At 47.3% G+C, this 14,173-nt stretch overlaps 1 pseudogene; it reads right to left on the minus strand.

The window, feature by feature from the left end:
• Positions 1-9,548: 9,548 nt before the first annotated feature.
• On the minus strand, positions 9,549-13,499 carry LOC127685140 (peptidyl-prolyl cis-trans isomerase A-like; annotated as a pseudogene).
• Between the last annotated feature and the right edge of the window lie 674 nt (positions 13,500-14,173).

Here is a 14,173-nt window from a genome sequence, read left to right on the forward strand (position 1 = left end):
AGCCTTGCAGAGACTTGATGGACCAGGGTTGGAGAATACTCAGGGGGTGCCTCCCCCTCTCAGAGGAGCAGGGGGTGGGTTGTGTGAGTGGGGTGACTAGGAGGGGACAGCAATCAGGATGTAAAGTTAAATAAACTAATGGGGAAAAAGCAGGGGAAAAACTGCTGCTTCTCTTCCAGAGGACCTGAGGTCAGTTCCCAGCACTCACGTCAGGTGACTAAACCTCCTGAACTCCAGTTCCAGCGGTTCTAATTAGTCCCTTCTTGCCTCAGAATGCATTTACACAGGAATGGTATACACAGAGAGACATGCATGTATATAAGTAAAAATAAAGCCTTAAAAAAACCACTTGTCATTATACATGCACAGTGTTTTAGACCCTGCATTACAGATCCACTATCTGTGTTCTGCCTAAAAGAATGCTTTCCCTGGCCCACAGTATGTGTATGTGCAGAAGGAATTTTTAAATGAAATGTACCATACTGTACAGATTTGTCCACCCCAACCACACACACACACACACACACACACACACACACACTCAGTAACCAATCCTGAACATCCTTCCACATCAGTGAGTATTCCATACAATTGTATCCATACAATACTCTAATGGCTACACAATATCCCATTGTATTGTTGCAACCACCTTCACTCAGCCCACCTCCCCAGGATAGATATCTAAATTGTTTCCATATAGCTTGTTTTTGTTGCTGTAAACTATGCCATAGTAAACTCTGCTGTAAACAATGTCACAGTAAAAATCTGCTGTAAACAATGTCACAGTAAAGATTCTGCAGTAATGCTCAATTGTCCTGTGGTTTACTTGTTCCCACCAGCTGTGGAGGAACCTGTCCATTTCCCACCGCCCCCTGCTCCTCAGTACACACACTGCTCTCTTGTGTGCCGTTGTTCTAATCTTCAAGGTCTGACAGCATATTCCGGTGACTGAAGGAGATGGCTGAGGCAGATGGCTTTTGCCATGGAAACTGGCACTTTGGATGTGACGCCTGAGAAAGGTGATGAAGATGGTGTGCTCCTCACCCCTTTTTGAGACATAGTCTCACACAACCCAGGTTGGCCTAGAACTCACTATGTAGCTGAGGATGGCTGAACTTTTGATAGTCTTGCTTCCGGCTTGATAGTGTTGCGATTTCAGCTGTGGGCCATGGTACCTGGCTTTAGGCAGTGCCGAGGATACAGCCCAGGACCTGGTGTACACTAGGCAAGCATACTACAACTGAGCTACATCCCCAGTTCCCATGTGGCCTTTTTCCTGGACTATTCCTGCAACGTCTGCTGCTTGCGCTGGGTGTTTCCAAGTTTTCATGATGACAACCATTGGACAGACACAGACTTTGGACTTCTAGGATGTGGCCAGCAGCACCACAGAAGATCTCTGATTTAAAATTCTCCTCAAGAGGCCCCATGGCTGCCTCCCTCCATCTGGTGGGGGTACTCAAGGTTGTAGAGCAAGAGGGCATTTAACCTATAGTTCTAGCTGGCCAGTGTATCTAAGAACTACATCTAGAGATGAAGGTGTTTGTTCTGAAACTGGAGAAATGGCATCTTAAGTCTCAACTCTGCAGTGGGGATGGGCAAGGATGCGGAGGACAACCTCTTCCCTCTGCTTTTCTCTTGCCTGGCACAGAAGGAAGAGATGCCCTGTTCTGTATCACATCTAAAGGGAAAGGAATGAGACCAAAAGCTGGAATTTCCAGGACACGCTTTCTTGTGTTTATCACCGTTTGTTGGTAGCAGCCCTGCTATGAGCCAAACATTGACCACTGTGGCCCAGGTAAGTGTGAGTGGGTATCATCCCGATTAATCTGAACAAGGGGTTGATAAGGTGACTGAAGCAGCAGCAGCTGAGCTACGATAAGAGACTCAGGGCTTAGGAGGCTGCCCAAGTCCACAGTAAGAAGCAGAGGGTCTGGGGATCTCAACCGTGGGATTCGACCCAGGAGCCTGTGTCTTCAGCACTGTGCAAATCACCTGTGTGATAACCACAGTCACTTCATCACACAGATAAGCAGGGACCAGCTATTTGGTGCCATGCTAGGAACTCACCTACCTCTCACCCCTACTGAGGTGGCACTTACTATCCTAGGTTGGACAGGAGTAAATGAGAGTCCTGGCAGCTTTGGTGGGTTTTCTGGGGCCAGGACAGCCCATACCACTTCTCCAGTGGCCACAAAGCCCTGGTCAGCCCTGATCCTAGGACTCAGAAGACAGCATGTGAGTGCACACGGACCCCAGGATCCCTGACAAGTGATGTGCCCCCGCCCCTCAGCCGCCTATCTTCTAATGAGGCATTTCATCAGGCGAAGTGCCTTTTTGTCCTCTATGTGGAACCCCTCCTTCATACAGAAGAAAGCAATTTCCTCCCTGTCAAAGTTGCCAATATCGTTTCATTGTTGCTTCCTGGAGCTCAGGGCCTGTAGACAGCATCTACAGTGTGGTTTGTTACTGCGTCCACCGCCCTCCACCCACGCCAGCCTCGCCGGCCCGAGGCCTCCTGCCTTATCTGCAGGTACAGAGTTCTTGGGGCTTCAAAGCCAGCAGGTTTGATCTCCAAAAGGGAGAGAAGCTTCTAGGCTTTGATTAGATTTGGGGAGTCCATCCAAATCTGGACTGAAAGCCCAAGGAACCTCATCTCTGAGAGCAGCTGTGTCTCAGGCCCCTTTCAACGCTAATAAGCTAATTCTTTGTGTTCATAACCATTTGAAATGATATAAACACAAAATCGTCTAAAAGTGCAATTCTTGTGTGCCCTATTACACTCTCAAAGACACACACACACACACACACACACATCTTTCCAGATTTTTCTTCATATGTTTGTATTCATTTATGTAAACACCAGCATATGGATTTTTGGAGATGTACACTTTATACACAGAAAATAATGCAGCCTATACATATTGTGAATTCTCTCTTCTATAAGATTTAACGGTGTGTTCATTCCCTCCTGTTGAGCGAGTGCATGATGGTCAATAGTGTGGCGACTTTCTTCTCTCTATTTCATTTTTTAAGATGGCTATTTTTTAAATTTGAAACAGGGAGAACATACGGAGAAATCCAGACAGTACAAAGGAGAAGAGACTATGTCCATCTTGCCCATTGATAGATCCCTAATGCTGAGACACTAACACCCTCTCTCGCTCCAGGACACCCACCACCTAACTACCTGGCTTCCTGTGAATACTTCAAAAGAATTTTATGTGCACTCATGTGCACTTGTCACCATAGTTTATGACTAGAATATAACCTCCATCACCTCCTCTCTCCTTTCCTTTATTCTCCTATTCTGGCACAGAGCAGCAGGAGGCCCAGCTTTGGGGCAGGAGACCACACCCCCAGGAGAACTGGCCATCCCAGGAACAGTGAAACCAGGCCACCCAGGGAATGGAATGGTAAAACCAGGCTCAAAGAGTTGAATGGGCAGGAGGGGGAGGGAGGCAGGGCCTGTGCGTACCTGCAACTTGTTTCCTCAGGAGTTACCTACATTGTATTTTTTTTAATTTGATATATTTTTTATTTACATTTCAAATGATTTCCCCTTTTCTAGCCCCCCCACTCCCCGAAAGTCCCGCAAGCCCCCTTCTCTAAATAGGATCTTTCCTTGAACCTGGGGCTAGCCAATGAGCCTGGAGATCTTCCTGTCTCTTCCTTCGCAGTCCTCAGATTACAAGCATGTGCTACCACACCTAGCTTTTCTTGTTGGTGTTGGTGATGGAACTCTGGTATTCGTGCATGTGTGGCAAGCACCTTACCAAATGAAACCATCTCTCAGTCCAATATGTGCAGATTCCGAGAAAGCTCTAAAACTGGAACCAAGTAGAAAAACAGGGAGATGTGAACAGCAGTCTCCTGTTTGCTTGTTGACTGAGGTTGGTTTATTTTTTTAAAAGATTTACTTATTTTATGTATATGAGTACACAGTTGCTGTCTTCAGACACAGCAGATTCCATTACAGATGGTTGTGAGCTACTACATGGTTGCTGGGATTGAACTAGGGACCTCTGGAAGAGCATTTGGTGCTCTTAACTGCTGAGTCATCTCTCCAGCCCATGAGGTTGGTGTTTTACTTCATGATCTTCTACTGAAGAACTGGTATCTGATATAGTGCTAACCCTCACTATTTATCTTTATAGATTTGTTTTTTGTTTTTTGTATTTGGTTTTTTCGAGACAGGGTTTCTCTGAATGGCCCTGGCTGTCCTGGAACTCACTCTGTAGACCAGGCTGGCCTCGAACTCAGAAATCTGCGTGTCTCTGCCTCCCAGAGTGCTGGGATTACAGGTGTGCGCCACTACTGCCCTGCTTATCTTTATAGTTAAATATCTATTGAGTGCTTAGATGAGTGCCTGGGGTAGTGGGGACTACATCACAATCAGCTGTTTTTTTCTTCTTTAAGTTTAGCATACGGAATAGTGGGTCCACTATGACGTTTTTATACATGTAAATCTTTGTCCACTGCTCACAGTTTCCCTTCTGCTTTCTTGCAAATAGTTCCCTATTGCTTTAATGTCACCTGTGTGTAGCACATGTATGTATATGTATGTATGAGTATGTGTTTGTATGTGTGTAAGTGTATGTATAAGATAAGATTCTGTATATTAGAGAAAATTGTTCCTTACCCCATTATTGTCCCTTGGTCCCTAATTGGATTTGATTCTCTTTTAAAGCTTAAATTGACTTTTGGTTGGATGGATAAAATAGTGGATGGAAAAGGAGATTTTGAGGAATTAAAGATGAACTTTATTATACAGTTCTCCAGTTGAAAATATCAGTGTCCCAGGTATCTCAGCTAGAGAATTTTTTTTCCTTCTGCCTTCCTTCAAATTCTCAGACTGAAATTCACTAGAAGGTATTCCTTGAAAATGACCATTCACATAGTGCCAGTTTCAAAAAAGAGAAATTCTTTTTGTCTATAATGTTTTAAATATTTTTTCTATTCGTTTTTCAAGAAAAGTTAAAAAAAATAAAATGAGCCAAAAGAAACTCACATCCTCTGGCCTCAGGGACAGTGACATCGTAGGCTGATGCGGATCTTGTTCACCATGCTACCCTGACAGGTTCTGAGTGAGAGCAAAGATCCCTGGAGCTGGAGTTAGGGGGCAGAGTGAGTCTCAGCTCCTGAACACACCAGCACGCGAGCTCAGCTCGGGGCGGGGCGGGTCGCACACTCTTGGGGGCCTGGCTTCCTCTGCGAAGTGAGACTCATTATAATGCCTGTGTGCTCACCTCAGCGAGCTGTAATGAGAGAACCAGTTGACACAGTGTCCACAAAGAGCTGTATAATTGGTAAAGCACCGCACGATTATGGGGCCACTATTATTATGTTTTTCATGCCCAGACACTGATTCTGTTATTTTTTTCAGAGGATCCCATTCTATTCCAGCTAGAAGTTGGGGGTCAAGAACTTTGTCTAGGGCTGGATGAGTCTGACCGTGTCCTGGGGCCGAGAAAGTGGAGAAAGTTTTCTTAGTGGTTCCTCTATCTCCCTCAAAAGGGTCCTGAAGCCCCTCTTTATTTTGAGGGGCTTTGTAAGCCAGTGCTGGTAAAGGGGGATAAGGGAACTACCGACCATTCATCTTGTGGTGCGGTTGTGGTTGCGTGTTGCAGGTGCCAAACCAGGGCCTGTAGTGAGCAGATTTCTCCCAAACAGAGCATGTGTGGCTGGCAGGTGTGGTTGGGGTTAGTTCCTGGAATGTGATAGAATTTGAAGTGCAAATGTGCAAATTAACAAAGGTGAAAGGGCAGGAGAAGTTTGTGCAAAAGTAACGGGTTTGTGAGTTTTATAGGGGACAGCCGCGTGCATAAGACTGTTAGTAACTTGTACCTAATTTATCATGTGAGAGGACCTGAAAGGCATCTCTGTTCATTCTAATCTGGACTCGGGGTCCTGCACGCTGCACCTCCATCCTGGAGCATACCTCTGCACAGCAGCAATTGGCCAGTCATCCCTGACTCCTTTTTTTAAAAAAAGCCTTGGGCTGCATCCTCACCCGCTGGGATCTGCCTGCCTTGTAAACAGCCAGTCTGCCGTGAAGGAGCTCCTCACTGAAGGCAATTTTGCTATTGGGGTGGGGGTCCACCCTCTCCTCCCGCAACGCCCTGACATGAGTCCGTGTCATTAGCTACTCACTTCGGCGGTTTTATTATGGAAATGACATATTGAAATACAAATTGGGACGTGTACAGTATAATTACTAATACTGCATATTCATTTCCTTCCTTTGTCGCTGGCGAGTCCCCATGAAGGCCTCTTCCCACCACAGCCCTGTCCCGTGTGCAGTCAGCCCTGTGTCATTTTCTTTCGAGCCCAGGCGGGGCTGGAGGGGAAATGCGGGGGAGGGAGTACCTGCCCTCCTTGACCAGGGCTATTTTTGTGCAATGCTGAGCTGACGAAGCAGTTTAATCTTCTGAGGTCTAAGGGCTTCCCAGATCTCCCCAAACAGCTCTGTCACTGAGCCAGACGTGGGAAGTCCCAGCTTGAGACCTCTCTTAGAAAATTTAGATGTAAGCAAGCAGACATTTCCAGGATGTGGGGGCAGTGTCCCAGGCTGGACCATTCCCATCTCTTGGGAACTTCAAAAAGCAGGTCACAGAAGTTGGTTAACTTGACTAGCTGTCTCTGTTGTACAGACAGGCAGCGCTGTGTAACCTAGCCCAGCTCCCTTGTCTGTCTGTCCTTCCCCAGGGGAACACTGTTATTACAAATACCGGGCTATAAATGAAATCATGAAATTCTTAGGCAAATGGATGGAACTAGAAAATATCATCCTGAGTGAAGTAACCCAATCACAAAAGAACACGTATGGTATGCATTCACTGATAAGTGGATATTAGCTCAGAAGCTCAGAATACCCAAGATATAATTCACAGACCACATGAAGCTCAAGAAGAAGGAAGACCAAAGTGTGGACACTTTGGTTCTCCTTAGAAGGGGGAACAAAATACCCATGGCTCAGAGCCAACCGATCAACTGAGCACAGGGCCCGCAATGGAGCACCTAGAGAAAGGTGCCAACCAGTATCCTCAGAGCTTCCAGGACAAAGCCACCAACCAAAAAGTACAACATGGAGGGACCCATGGCTCCAGCTACACATTTAGCAGAGGATGGCCTTTTCAGACATCAATGAGAGGAGAGGCCATTGGTCCTGTGAAGGCTTGATGTCCCAGTGAAGGGGAATGCCAGGTCAGGAAAGTGGGAGTGAGGGGGGTTGGTAAGCAGGGGGAGGGGGACAGGATAGGTTGTTTTCAGAGAGGTAACATGAAACATTTGAAATGTAAATAAAGCAAATATCTAATAAATAAAGCAAAATTAAAAATTAATAATAATAATAATAATAATGAGAAGTAGTTAAGGGAGTCAGTTCTGGTTCTAATCATGCCCCTGTCACTGAGCAGTTCTGTCCCTTTGGGTTAATTTACCTAATACATCTGTCACTCAATTTCCCTGTGTGTAAAATGGGGCTTCTAGTTGTTTCTGTCCATAGAAGTGTTAAAGGGATTCCAAGCTTTATTTCAGGGTAAGCATGTGTAACAGATATATTGCGTCTTTCTTTGGGTAGCAAGAGCAATAATCGGCTGGTTCTGAGCTTAGGTACGAGAAGGTCTTAGCCAGTTCTGTCCTCCACTGTGAGGACAAGCCCAGGCTAGCCTGCGGATGATAGATAGGCGAGCAAGTGAGGCAAGGCTGAATCAGTCAGCCTTATTGCCTCAGCCGAGCCCCAGACAGGTAAGAGAGACTGGCCGAGATCAACACACCAACCCTCAGCTAATCCACGGATGACCACAAGAGCATGCGCTACCAGGCTGTTCCAGCCAGAGCGTGCTCCAGGACCGAAGATGCACTGGAGAGCGGAGTGCGTGTGGAGTGTTTTAAGGCACTGCATTTTGAACTGGTTTGTTATGCAGCAGCAGCTAGTTGATATATATAGCAGGCTAGTCATGTGGCTTTCCCTTCTGCCTGCTGCCTGTTCCCCTGACCTACTGACCGTGTCGAGTAAAGACATAGATAGTAAGTTATTGGAGCAAGAACCCAGGTCCTAGAGTCAGAAGACGGACAGACAGACAGACAGACAGAGTTTGAATCTCAGCTCTAGCACATATCAAATTATTTAAATTTTAGCAAGTTATTTCTTTTCTATAGGAATAGTAGTAGTAATAATAATTAATTAATAATGATAGTAGTAATAATATATCGTACAAAATATTGAGTAAAATAGGTGATGGGGAAAAGTTTGACACCAATAAAGCTTATCTCTTTCCTTTTGCATGATGACTGAGATTCTCTTCCCCCCCCCCCCCTCTGCGCACTGCTAAGCTTGGTCTCCTGACACTGAAGAGGACACACTCATCATGACCCGAATTCAGAAGCACAAAGGAAGAATTCTTCTGTTAGCCGGCGAAAGCCAAATAGCAAGTTTAGAAATCTTGTGTTCTTGTTTGTATCGGCCACGTGTTTGCACATGTGTCATCATTAAAGTTTACTATGGCTTTAAAGGGTCCATAAGTATCAGCATCATTCCCCTTGTCCAAACCCCAAGGACATTGTTAAGGATGAAAGGTTTGTTCTCTGGGGTCCCCAAAGCCCATGCTGCTCCCCAGTGTCTCAGTTGTTACTGTTCTGATAACCCATTAGGGGCCCCATGAATCAGACAGACAGTATCTTCTACTGTCCTGTTAATTGAATGAATATAGTTTAAAACGCAATGCTCTCAGCCCCCTGGTAACACAAATCAGCTCTGACTCACACACAGCTCAGAGGTCAAGGGCTTTCCTGGGGTTTGTGTGTTTGTGGGGAGAACCTCTCCTTGTCTTCATCACCTAGTCTCAAGGAGTATCCCATGTGCCCCAGAATGACAGAAGCCAGCCCGAATACTAGGGGCTCTTCCTCTAGACACAGTTAGATGGTTCCACCCTATGACCATGGTGGGTTTTGGCAGCAAAATCTTTCAGGAACCGTGGTGTTTCCTGGTGAGGATCACCAGCCTTTTTCTAGGAAGACCACGAGAGAGTCAAGACTGCTTCCTGGCATTGCCTAGAGCTCTCAAGGTGGGCTGGGTCTGAGCAGGGGCTGAGAGGAGGCACGGGGGTGGGGGGGTGAGGGTGGGGGGGCGGGGAATGACATGTAAAGGAAACAGCAATGATGACCCTTTCCTTCTAGGACATCAAATCCAAAGGGAACGGATCCCTGGAAACAGCTTTCTCAGAAAGCCGACACCGAGAAATTGGTCAAGAGTTTAAAAGCTGTTTAGAGATTTGACAGTGTGATGCTGCACTTTAGGGAATTGTCCCACCGCTCAACAAAAGGGTCGGTCGAGTACACTGTGCTTTACCAAACTGATGTCACCTAATATTAAGGTTAATAACAAAGTTTAAGTAGCTCTGTGGCAGAGTGCATATGAAACAATTCCAGATATTGCAAAGCAGTTTCCAAGCCTCGGTCATGCCCGTGTAAAATCTTATATGCCAGCTCTGGGAAAGCCTTATAAAATAAAAGTAGCAGGTTTTTTTTTCATATTAGTTTTTTATTCATAATCATAAACTTAACTTTGCAATCCAGCTAGACTTGAAGGGGAATGAGGAAAATATGGAGCCCAGAGAACTTCGGTGAGAGCAGAGATTACAGGGTACGGCGAGCAGATGGGGTGGGTCTCCTGAGCTACAGAAGAAATGGTTTGATGGGTATAATAGCAGTAAGTCAAGAGAAATTAGAGCTGTCCGCAGTCGGAAATGGTCATCTTGCTGGTCTTGCCATTCTGGGACCCAAAACGCTCCACGGCTTCCACAATGCGCAAACCTTCTCTCACTTTCCTAAATACCACACTCAGTCTTGGCAGTGCAGATAAAAAACTGGGAGCCATTTGTGTTTGGTCCAGCATTTGCCGTGAACAAGATGCCAGGACCTGTAGGCTTCAGGATGAGGTTCTCATCCTCAAGTTTCTCTCCATAGATGGACCTGCCGCCAGCGCCGTTATGTCTGTTAAGTCACCACCCTGGCACACGAATCCTGGAGTAATTCTGTGAAAAGAGGAACCCTTAAAGCCAAATCCTTTCTCTCCAGAGCTCAGAGCTCTGGAGGGTTCTTCTCTCTTTCAAACTGCAAACAGCCAGAAGGAGACGCAGCCCAAGGGCTCGATACCGGCAGTGATGTCTAAGAACACGGTGGGGTTGACCCATGGCTGCAGCAAGCGGCGAAGAGAGACAGCGGTGTCTGCAAAGCCAAGCCAAGTAGCAGTTTTTTAAGGTAATGAGCACTGTTATCATTTTCAATCACGTCTGATGGGAAATCTGAAAGGCAGTGAGAGAGACTCACACTGCCCAGCTTCCCGAACCTTGTGACTGGAAAGAACAGGAGCGCACTAGCGAGGAGGTGAGCTGTGGTTCTTTCAGTCCTGAACACGGAGGCCTGGGAATACCGCCCAGTGGGGAGAGCAGAGTTTGGGCTCAGCAAGCGGCACTGCAAGTGGATAAAGACCCAGACTTCGAGTGGCCTAAAGCTGCGCCAATGCTGGGTTGGCAATGTGGGAGACGCTTCTAAGGACCCCAGAAACACAAATCCAATCCAAAGAACACTCAGCAACATGCATGACAGAATACCATGCCCAGAACGGAGCAAGCCAGCACGCTGGAGGAGGTTAGAAGACAAGGAGGGCTTCTCACACCCTTCAATTACATCAGCAAGTCAGGCGCTTATTAATCACAAGAAAGACAGAGCGTCTGACTGTGTGTGTGTGGGTGCACACACATGCCAGTATGCACATATAGATGTGTGTACGTGGGTGTGGAGGTCAGAGAACAACCTTGAGATCTCCCTATCTAGACGTCCCTGGAATACAAATATGAACCCCCACATCCAGCTTTTGATGAGGGTTTCTGGGGATCCAGACTCAGGTGATCACACTTGCAAGTGAGCTATCTCTGCAGGACCTGTTTAAAAAATATAAATTAGTTCCTGTGTTTAATTGTGTGTGTGTGTGTGTGTGTGTGTGTGTGTGTAAAGGAGACTGGTATATCTCTCCCTTCTTTATCCAGTACCTTACATTATACATTCAGAAATGTAACCTGTCTCTCCTCAAACTTTTCTTTAGCCTGAAATGCACAGTATGCAGATCACTGGGCCTCGACCTCCTGCTCCTGTTTCTGATGAGGGACTATTTATCAGCAAGGCTGTCAGGTTATACTGATGTCTGTGGCCCTATGCTCCAAGAAACACCAAGCAAAATGGCTTTAATTTATTTTGAAGTTTAAATCTTAGCCTGGCCCTTCTCTGCCTATGTGGGCCGTTCAGGTGTCTTAAAAGGGTGATTGAGCTGAAGGCAGAGGGCTGCATTAGGCCTGGGCCACTGGGGGAGTAGCAAGAGGGTCCCCGAGACAGGGTTTCTCTGTGTAGCCCTGGCTGTCCTGGAACTCACTCTGTAGACCAGGCTGGCCTTGAACTCAGAAATCTGCCTGCCTCTGCCTCCCAAGTGCTGGGATTACAGGCGTGCGCCACCACGCCCAGCCAGAGTTCTTTCCCTAGGACTTTGCACTGGCTTTATGATGCCATCTTGGCCAAGGTAAGGCCTTGGCTTAGGGCTATGTGACACCTTGTTCTCTGTGGACTGACTCAGGGGACAAATAGGGGATGGCAGGGAAGCAAGTGCGAGGCCTTGCTGATGTTCATCTCCCTCAGTGGTCACAGTGAGAGAGCAGGCAGGCTCTAGTCAGTGACTAGAAAAACAAGAAATGCTCAAGGCAGCCATGTAAATACTGTGGGAGTTAAGGCAGATGAGGAGTAAGGATTGTTGGAGGAGGGGGAAGGAGGAGAGGTAGGAGGAGAGGAAGGAGGAGGGGGAGGAAGGAGGAGGGCGGAGCTCAGGAATAAGTAGGTGATGACCTACCAGAGAGCATGCAGACAATAATTACATCCTCACAAACCCCTGTGCGAGGTATTATTTTCTACAGATGACTGTGCCGCCAGAAGCTTCAGCTGTGGAGTGCAGCATCACGTAATGGTGACTTCATGTGGGTCTGGCTAACTGGGAAACATGGGGCAGGGTTTCCCTCCTTCACCCAGGCGGGCAAGGCTCTCCCTCCCAGGTGCCCTCTGCGTGAGTCACTTCCCTTTAGGTTCCTTGTCTGTGGAAGCAGGGCTGGGCTCCTGACTTGACACCCGGAGCAGAGGCTCCGCAGAACTTAAAGATTCTTAAATACCCAGAAATCACCGGTGAGTCATTGTGCCTTACTCTCTAAGAAGGATAGTGGCCTTCCGAAGAATAGCCATTTGTAGACAAGATCTAAGCCTTTGTGCAAGCCAGAGCAAACCCAATGCTTACAACAGCCTGAGTTTTTTTTTCCTGTTTTGTTTTTGGGCTCCTTATCTCTTAAGTCTGTTAGAAAGCTTACAGTTGCTAAGTGCGCCGTGGAATGGAAAAAAAAAGTGTTCTTTATTAGCTGCTTAAAACAATGCTGGGGGGTGGGGGGGGCTGAGGAGATGGCTTCGATGACTCAGGTTCAATACCCAGCACCCAGGGGGTGGAAAGAGAGAACCAACTACTGCAAGTTGGCCTCTGACCCCCACATGGCGCGCGCACGCGCGCGCACACACACACACACACAAAGTGTAATAAAGATGCTTTTGGTTACTGATGGCCCTGTGGCTGCGGTACAATGAACAATCCAGAAATAAGGCAAAAGGCGGGGGTGGGGGCTGAGCAACTCTCGGGAAAGCCTGGGAGGACCACATACCAGAAAACCGACTCTGGCCTATTTCCTATCCTTGACACAAGTCTATCAGGAAGGGAAAGGATTCTCTTTCAGGCTCTGGGACACTAGAAAACTTCTTATATTGCAAGGCCACACCCATTTTTGTCCTCAAGACAATCCCGTGGGCCTTCAAAGTGTCTACGTCAAGTACAGAAAATAGGACACAGATACTGCCCTTCCCTCCCTTGGGGCAACAGTTAGAGTCCAGGATAACAAAGGTGCCAAGGGCATCTCTAAAGAGTGCCTCCTGGTCATCATGTCAATGCAGTCATATAACCAACTGCTTAGGGTTGAGGACATTGGTGGCAGTTCCCCAACCCGTGAAACAGGACAATTTCCCCCTCTCTGTGGCTGCTCCTGTGTTCCCAGACAGCCCGTAGGCTCTGTGGGGCCCTTCTGGAATGCTCTGACTCCCAGAACTCAGACTAGATATTTCACAGCTGTGGAAACAGGCGCCTGGCCTGTGGCTAGTGTCCCCACTGGGAACAAAGCAAAAGACAAAAAGAAAAAAAAAGAAAAAAAGGCCCAGCCCATTCCGCTCCGCTCGGGCTCTTATAGATAAACTTAGCCTTGGGCTGTCACAAAAGCTGTGCCACAGAAAGCCTGTGAAATGGATACGAAAGTTTCTTCTCTTTTCACAGATAACAAACTCAGGCTTGGAGAGCCTCCGCCCGGAGAGCCTCCTCCAGGCCTTTGAGCCCTCAGTGGCCTCAGAGAGAAGGTACCTCCAGCCATCATCCCGTCATCCTCTGTTCCACAAGACTGGCCAACAGGACCCTTCCGGGGGTCCGTTTCCTCTGCAGCAAACAGGGAGCAGTCATTCCAGGGTTTGTGGGCATGTGTTCCACGGATGGAAAGAGAGGGGCTGAGGCTGGTCCCCTGAAGACCTTGGCTAAGATACCAGCCAGAAGCAGAAGGCCTAACTGCTGAGTCAGGCAGCACCTAGGTCTGGGTAGAGTGAGTCAGCATCTTGCTCTCCCTCTTACATTCTCACAGCTATTTCGTGCTAGCGAGCTACTGAGTGCTGACAGCTGCCCTGCTCCCCTGCTCTGCTCAGACACACTGTTCCCGGGGCCTTGTGGCAATACAGATGTCACAGTTGTCTAAGAGTGAGGGAGTATTCTATCATTTTTTAAAAATGACTTATTTATTTTATACATGTGAGTACACCGTCGATGTCTTCAGACACACCAGAAGAGGTCCCATTATAGATGGTTGTGAGCCACCATGTGGTTGCTGGGATTTGGACTCAGGACCTCTGGAAGAACAGTCAGTGCTTCTAACCGCTGAGCCATCTCTCCAGCCCCTGCTTTTGAATTGTATTTGGGTTTCCACCCAGCCTTGAGGAGCTTTATGTGAGGTGTGTGTTGGAGTGGTCATGTCTACTTCTGGATGCCTGTAGGATCATT

The sequence above is a fragment of the Apodemus sylvaticus genome, chromosome 1 (genome assembly GCF_947179515.1).
Source record: "Apodemus sylvaticus chromosome 1, mApoSyl1.1, whole genome shotgun sequence".
NCBI classification, from domain to species: Eukaryota; Metazoa; Chordata; class Mammalia; order Rodentia; family Muridae; genus Apodemus; species Apodemus sylvaticus.